The 6,837-nt window shown below is 39.9% G+C and overlaps 1 non-coding gene across 1 annotated transcript; it reads right to left on the bottom strand.

The window, feature by feature from the left end:
- Nucleotides 1–2,866: 2,866 nt before the first annotated feature.
- Nucleotides 2,867–2,939, bottom strand: trnav-uac. The gene has a single exon. It is a non-coding gene; the product is annotated as a tRNA-Val (tRNA).
- Between the last annotated feature and the right edge of the window lie 3,898 nt (nt 2,940–6,837).

The following is a 6,837-nucleotide window of genomic DNA, read 5'->3' as shown; positions in this document are numbered from 1 at the left end:
CGCGAGCCATTGCAGCGTAAATAGTGTACCCTACAGGTTAGAAGGAATAACTACAGTTTAAATTATCTAAATATAACACAGGGACACCGTTGGAAACTTGTTAAGGGTAAATTTTGCACTAACATTTGGGAGTTTTTCTTTACAGAGAAAACCATAACATATGAAATAAGTTACCAAGCATTTTAGTAAGCAGTGGTTGCAGTAGGTACCACCAGAACTCAACTTGATGTTATTTTGGAGGAGTTAAGTGGAAAGGACTAGGCAAGCTTTGTTAAGCTAAATGACACATTCTCGTCTAATTTGTTCTAATGTTCTACAGGTTACTTCTCTTTTTTGGACAACACTGAAGGCAAATATTGCTCAGAGAGGTAGCAGAAAAGGTGTGATTATAAGAGGAGGACATGGGTGTGGACAAGCACATGGAAGAAGACAAAGTAGAACCATCACCAAGTCCTGGCAACCCTGGTTGATTATGGGGTCAGCCATGGTTTGAATATGAAGGAGTTCTGTTCTGGTCTGAAACCGGTTCATTGACCATTCATGAGTTTTCACACTGTATCTCCCACTATACCCATCATTCCTGTACAAACACTGAAGTATTTTTTAAATCATGGAGGCGGAAGGTGTGTGATCACCAATCCTATAGACACATACCATCTTCTCTAGGCAACAGAGGAGTCCTGTGGGGTTATAAATGAGGGGGCTTGCCACGTGTGGATACATCACTCCAGATGAAACTTCCCCCACTGTTTTGGTAGAGAGAACGTCACTTGTGATGTAGATGAGGTGCTGTGGCCAAAGTCAAACAGGAGACAGGATGCAGCATACTTTTTTCCTTTCGTTCTTTTGTTTTACTCCCTGTAAAACCTGTTCCTTGCATCTTCAATGTTTATTTTGCCTATAAGCCTAATGTTCATAACCATGTATGGATGAAAATGTATTATTAGAAAAATAAACTTGACTTTCCCACCATATTTATCTGTAGATTACACGTATGTGCACTCTAAGAACTGTTTGAATATGTTGGGAACCTTCTACAGCAGATGGCTATGCACTGTCCATTTTGCATTTATGCCATCAGTGTTTAGGATGAGCTGCTCATTTGCTGGCTTATGTGTTTGATTATTTTTGATGCAAAAGTACAATTTTTAGAAGAGAAAATTTGGCTCTCAATAAAGTGTGTACTTTTGTAAGAGATGTCTGACAGTTTTCATCTTTGTTTGTAGAGTTTTGAAAAAAATGAGCTGTAGTTTCAGAAATCATGTGGAAACATTCAGAAAATACTATAACCGTGGAAAAGAGGTACTTGTCGAGAGAAGCCTGTGTTATTCAACTACGAAGACACCTGAGGTTACATGTTTTTATTCTGAGTTCTTTTAAAAACAGTAGAGTGTTGTAAAGGAAAGAAAAGCTCAGAGTCTCTTCAAAAAGTCTGGTATTACAGGGGTGGTCAGCATTGGTCCTGGAGGGCCTCAATGGTTTTTGGGTTTTGTTCCCACACAGTTTCTTAATAAGAAGTCAATTATTGCTGATGAAGCACTAACTGCCCAAGTGATAATTTGATGCTTCATTTTAGTGGTCTCGCTTGTTAAGTTTCCCTACCCCTAATTTCTTATTTCAGTCTTAAACAATAATATACAGTACAAATGAAAAAGGAGCCAGGCCACCAGTTCTCCACCTAACTTGTTTCCATTGACACCTGTGTGGATTAATTGAAAACTGTCTTGTAAATAAAACACTTAAGAGAAAAATGTGACAGAATGAGAATGATCTATTTTAGGCTTCAAATCATTTGGATGATATGCTTGTAAAGGAAAACATCTATGAAATAAGAACCTAAACTTGCAGTCTAACAAGCCACAAAATTAAACAAGGTCTGAGATTGGCAAGGATTGGTTTCTAATTAAGCAATTGGATTGGAACGAAAACCTGCAGCCACTGTGGCCCTCCAGGACCGACGTTGCCTACCCCTGTATTAGAATGAAGTATATTACAATTTATGACTTTCATGACCACTGTTGGTTTGAAGACCTTTATTATAGAGTATTGGCAAGGGATGATGGGCTACTTCTCTGTAAGCAGCATTAGCATGTGTGAAGATTCTTTCTAGATTAGGCACTTTGCTTTATATTAGTCTTTTAAATTTATATAAATGATCTCAATAAATATGTAACTAGCAAGGTGGTTAAGTTTGTAGATGACACTAAGCTAAGTGAATTTGCTGATGTCTTAGAATCAGCCCAATCATTACAAGAGGACCTGAACAGAATTGAGAATTCAGATGTGACATATGAAGTTGAACATAAAAAAATATAAATATATTGAAATATTGGGTATTGTTGTACGATAAGGGGCTAAAACTTGAAAGTAGTCCTTATGAGACCAAGACTCACAGTGGACTCATGTTTGTCCCTGTGCAGAGTACAGAAGTGATCAAGAAGGATAATGGGATGTTAAGCTATGTTGTGCCTATGCTGTGTTGAGGATACATCAACACGTTATACTTAAGCTATACAACATGCTAGCAAGACCTCAACTGAAATACTGTGTGGGGTCTCTATATTACAAAAAAGGGTGTAATAGTGTTAGGGAGGTCCACAGTGTATGGGCTAGGCTAATTAGACCACAAAGGGAGCCCTTCAACTCTCCAACCCAAGATAGTGTAAGTAATAATAATAATTATTTGCATTTATATAGCACTTTTCTCACTACTCAAATCCCTCAGCAATTGCAGGTTAAGGGCCTTGCTCAAGGGCCCAACAGAGCAGAGTCCCTTTTGGCATTTACGGGATTCAAACCGGCAGCCTTCCAATTGCCAATGCAGAGCCCTAGCCTCAGAACCACCAATCTGGCTAAATAACTGATTTGGTTCCACTGGGACTCGAACCCAGGACCTTCTGCGTGTAAAGCAGACATGATAACCACTACACTATAGAACCACATAGTGATTAAGTAAAATGTCAAAAATATCAAAATTCCACACTACTTCCTAAATCTCACCAAATCAATATAGGTGGCTTCTTCTGACAGCACTGAGCACAATGCAGGAAGGAAACACCTTGCATAAGATGCTGTTTCAACACCATGTACTCTGACAGAGGAGACCACAGTTGAACATTTTGATAAAAGTACAAAGTGGAATGTTTAACAACAAAGTCAAAGCACCTGAAATCAACACCAAAACCCTACCTCACTATCATGGTGTGGACTTGCTTTGCTGCCAGAGGTTTTGGATGGCTTGAAATCATTGAGCAAACAATGAATTCAAAGTTGTATTAGTAGAACATTGGGGCAACTATGTGAGGTCTGGAGTGGTTGAGTCAAAGCATGTCGAAACCAAAGATAGAAGCATAAACATAAAAAATGTCACGTTTTTGAATGGTCAACTCAGCATCTTGACCTCACTTCTATTGAAATGCTGTGGACTGAAATGAAGAAAAGCATTCATGTAAGACATCTCAGAAATATAAAATAAACTGAAATAGCAAGGACCAAAATACCTCTGAACATCAAACGGTTCCATCACAAAGTGTTTGAGGTTATTGCTGCTCACAGGGGTTCTGCCAGTTACTGATCCTTACTATAGTGCCTTTCCATAGTGAACACTATCAACACCTTGAGCCAGTGCTGGAGACTAAACCAGGAGCCTTCTGATTTGCAGTCCTACAGATTATCCATTAGACCACCATAAACAAAACAGGAAGCTTTTAAGAATTTATGATTGTAACTTCCTGTAGCTCAGCCTCCTTCTTCTTTTTTCAGGAGTCTAAAACTTGTGTACCGCTCGCAGAACTCCTTTATTTATTACATTAAAAACCTAAACAAGCTGGTGCCAAGAAGTTTAATTTCTCATGTGATAAGGAACCACAGGAGAGGTTGGGTATTAAACTAAAAGAAGTGGGAGTTCAGGGTGTAGTGTGTAGATGGGAGCAGAACTGGAACAGAAGAGAAGAGTGATGTCCCTCAGGGATCAGTGCTGGGGCTACTGTTATTTTAAATATAATATATATAGATGATAGGAACTGTTTTGTCTTACCAGAGTCCTATATGGCTTTACTTTCCCTTTTTGTACTCTTAATTGTGTAGACTTTAAGAGAATGTCTCAAATCCCATATACTTACCACTGTTTGTAAGGTTGAGTACTTTAGACCTTCTCCCCACCTTCCTTTCTACATCAATAACCTCAGGAAATTAAACATAAATAAAGGGCAAGCAGGTGTTACATTAGACATTTTAGTAATGTTTTATTGCTAATATTCATGAAATAATAATAATGAAAGGCGGCATGGTGGTGTAGTGGGTAGCGCTGTTGCCTCGCAGTTAGGAGTTCGCTTCCCGGGTCCTCCCTGCATGGAGTTTGTATGTTCTCCCCGTGTCTGTGTGGGTTTCCTCCCACAGTCCAAAGACATGCAGGTTAGGTGAATTGACAATTCTAAATTGTCCCTAGTGTGTGCCCTGCGGTAGGCTGGCACCCTGCCTGGGGTTTGTTTCCTGCCTTGTGCCCTGTGCTGGCTGGGATTGGCTCCAGCAGACCCCCGTGACCCTGTTGTTAAGATATAGCAGGTTGGATAATGGATGGATAGATGGATAATAATGAAGCAGACTAAATGTGAATATTGGCAACCATACAAGCTGGTAAATGATAGATGTGTAGTTTCAAGGAAACACGGTTGTAGTTGTAGGTCAATTCAAATCATTTGTAGTCAGCTTTTATCAGGACACACCACATGTCTGTCTCAATACGGCTGCTGAGTTGTGCTCCTTTATGTGTTCTCTTCATGGCCATGTTGTGAGAGAGAAAGAAGGAAGGTGTCACACATGAGCACTAAGGAGGCAGCCAACAAGTCCTGAGGTGAGTGAAATATAGCAAGACAGAGGGTTGATATAGAGCATTAATGCCTCTCTCCTTCTTTCACCTTACTTACGGAAGAAAAATAATTAATTAGCTCACTCACCTTCTTCATTTCCGGTTTCCCAAAATGGTGCTTTGACAATGATGTCACTTCCATCTATACTTCCTTCCGATCCTCATTTCATATAAAAAGCCTCAATCCACCTCTGTATTTTGTTACATTTTTCATCTTTTGATCACTCATTTTGCTTATTTTTTCACAAGACAACTGGACATTATAAGGGGACAATTCCCCAACTCTTTTTAAAGTCTACGGTGTCAATTATTTTACCACAGAGCGAAAAAGCAACCAACTTAAAAGACATTCTTGTCTTTAATCCGTAGACCAACAGGGCATAGTGGTACAGAATGGCCTCCAATTCAAAACCAATCCAAAGTAGACATACAGTGCATCTGGAAAGTATTCATAATACATCACTTTTTCCACATTTTGTCATGTAACAGCCTTATTCCAAAATGGATTAAATTCATTTTTCCTCAGAATTCTACACACAACAGACCATAATGACAAAGTGAAAAAGTTTACGTGAGGTTTTTGCAAATTTATTAAAAATAAAAAAACTGAGAAATCACATGTACATAAGTATTCACAGCCTTTGCTCAATACTTTGTCAATGCACCTTTGGCAGCAATTACAGCCTCAAGTCTTTTTGAATATGATGCCACAAGCTTGGCACACCTATCCTTGGCCAGTTTCACCCATTCCTCTTTGCAGCACCTCTCAAGCTCCATCAGGTTGGATGGGAAGTGTCGGTGCACAGCCATTTTAAGATCTCTCCAGAGATGTTCAATCGGACTCAAGTCTGGGCTCTGGCTGGGCATCTCAAGGACATTCACAGAGTTGTCCTGAAGCCACTCCTTTGATATCTTGGCTGTGTGCTTAGGGTCGTTGTCCTGCTGAAAGATGAACCATTGCCCCAGTCTGAGTTCAAGAGTGCTCTGGAGCAGGTTTTCCTCCAGGATGTCTCTGTACATTGCTGCAGTCATCTTTCCCTTTATCCTGACAAGTCTCCCAGTTCCTGCCGCTGAAAAACATCCCCACAGCATGATGCTGCCACCACCATGCTTCACTGTAGGGATGGTATTGGCCTGGGGCCTCATGTATAACGCCGCGCGTAGAACTCGCACTATAACATGGCGTAAGCACAAAAGCCGAAATGTGCCTACGCACAGAAAAATCCAGATGCTGGAATCCGTGCGTACTCCAAATTCCACGTTCTTCCGCTACATAAATCCCGATCAGCGTGAAAAATAACGCTGTGCACGCGCTTTATGTAACGCCCCAACTCCTCCCAGAATTACGCCTCTTTGAATATGCAAATGAATATAAATTGCCCTTAAGCTCAGCCTTCTGTGAAAAGACAATGGGAAAAGCACGGGGAAAATATAAGAATTTCAGCGAATACCAAGTGGAGGCAAAGGAAAAACATACTATTTGTTCAAATAAACCGTGGTATAATCAACAAAAGGAAGCTGATCGAGTGACATAGCGTGTTGGAGAAACTTGAAAGCTCACGTTCACAAAATCGCACAGTGCGGAAATAAAAAGAAGTCACATATCAAAGTCGCCTTGAAAAGAAGAGTTGTAAGCCCACTGTCTGAGTGTCATATGAAAGCTTATTAGGGTACAGAGAAAAAAAGGCACACAGTGGGGAAAAAGCACGAAATGTCAACTTCAATCTCGACATTTCCACTTTAATCACGTAGTTTATTTTGTCATTAAAGTAGAACATCATAAACTTCATCTTAAAATCGTTTAATTAACCAGTTTCTCAAATCACATCGTAATTAAAGTAGCACGTTAAATGCTTTGTTTTGTATTTGATCTTCTACTGTGCTCTATGTGTGTGAATCACTACTTGCTTCTTAAACTGGCTCTCTTCCTCCAACTGGACACAGAATCCATTACATTCGTGATATTATTG

Source organism: Polypterus senegalus, chromosome 3, assembly GCF_016835505.1.
Source record: "Polypterus senegalus isolate Bchr_013 chromosome 3, ASM1683550v1, whole genome shotgun sequence".
Taxonomy (NCBI): Eukaryota; Metazoa; Chordata; class Cladistia; order Polypteriformes; family Polypteridae; genus Polypterus; species Polypterus senegalus.
The sequence above is the reverse complement of the archived record's forward strand: the minus strand, read 5'-3'. Positions and strand labels throughout refer to the sequence as shown.